Here is a 1,589-nt window from a genome sequence, read left to right on the forward strand (position 1 = left end):
TCAAGACAATACGGTACTGGCACAAAAACAGAAGTATAGATCAATGGAACAGGATAGAAAGCCCAGAGATAAACCCACACACCTATGGTCAACTAATCTATGACAAAGGAGGCAAGGATATACAATGGAGAAAAGACAGTCTCTTCAATAAGTGGTGCTGGGAAAACTGGACAGCTACATGTAAAAGAATGAAATTAGAACACTCCCTAACACCATACACAAAAATAAACTCAAAATGGATTGAAGACCTAAATGTAAGACAAGACACTATAAAACTCTTAGAGGAAAACATAGGAAGAACACTCTGACATAAATCACAGCAAGATCTTTTTTGATCCACCTCCTGGAGTAATGGAAATAAAAACAAAAATAAACAAATGGGACCTAATGAAACTTAAAAGCTTTTGCAAAGCAAAGGAAACTACAAACACGATGAAAAGATAACCCTCAGAATGGGAGAAAATATTTGCAAACGACTCAACAGACAAATGATTAATCTCCAAAATATATAAACAGCTCATGCAGCTCAATATTAAAAAAACAAACAACCCAATCCAACAACGGGCAGAAGACCTAAACAGACATTTCTCCAAAAAAGACACACAGATGGCCAAGAAGCAGATGAAAAGCTGCTCAACATCACTAATTATTAGAGAAATGCAAATCAAAACTACAATGAGGTATCACCTCACACCAGTTAAAATAGGCATCATCAGAAAATCTACAAACAACAAATGCTGGAGAGGGTGTGGAGAAAAGATGGAATATTACTCAGCCATAAAAAGGAACGAAACTGGGTCATTTGTAGAGCCGTGGATGGATCTAGAGACTGTCATACAAAGTGAAGTAAGTCGGAAAGAGAAAAACAAATATCGTATATTAACACATATATGTGGAACCTAGAAAAATGGTACAGATGTACCGGTCTGCAGGGCAGAAATAGAGACACAGATGTAGAGAACAAACATACGGACACCACAAGGGGGGAAAGGGGACCGGGGGGGGGGGGGGGGGGGGGTGGGATGAACTGGGAGATTGGGATTGACATGTATACACTAATATGTATAAAATGGATGACTAATAAGAACCTGCAGTATAAAAAAATAAATAAAATTCAAAAAAAAAGAAAAAGAAAAGCCACAGTCCCTGTTTTTGTAGCCCTCCCAGCTTCCCTTTACCCCTCTAAAAAAGTGTTCTCCTCTTGCCATGAGGGAACTTGCATGTGGCTCACCATGGTTGCAGACCTCAAATTCTCTGCTAATTCTGAATAAACCCATTTTTGCTGGAGGAAAAAAAAAATTCATCTTAGTTTGGAAATCTAAAATTAAATTTTGTCACATATTCATTCATTTCTTTGTGGCATTTTCCAGGAGTTGGAAACTGACTTCCTTTATCTTAAAAAACAAACAAACAAATGAGCTAATTTACCATAAATAACAATTTGTCTTGAAAACTCAAAATTTATTTTAAAATTAAATTGATCCTTCTTAATTACGGTCCTTCGAAAGAAGTTCTGGGGCTTCCCTGGTGGCGCAGTGGTTGAGAGTCCGCCTGCCGATGCAGGGGACACGGGTTCGTGCCCCAGTCCG

At 38.3% G+C, this 1,589-nt stretch overlaps 1 protein-coding gene across 3 annotated transcripts in view; it reads right to left on the reverse strand.

Moving 5' to 3' along the window:
- Nucleotides 1–1,589, reverse strand: part of GLT8D2 (glycosyltransferase 8 domain containing 2) — a 53,561-nt gene that overhangs the window by 31,292 nt on the left and 20,680 nt on the right. The window lies entirely within an intron of this gene.

This window comes from Physeter macrocephalus, chromosome 6 (genome assembly GCF_002837175.3).
Source record: "Physeter macrocephalus isolate SW-GA chromosome 6, ASM283717v5, whole genome shotgun sequence".
Lineage (NCBI taxonomy): Eukaryota > Metazoa > Chordata > Mammalia > Artiodactyla > Physeteridae > Physeter > Physeter macrocephalus.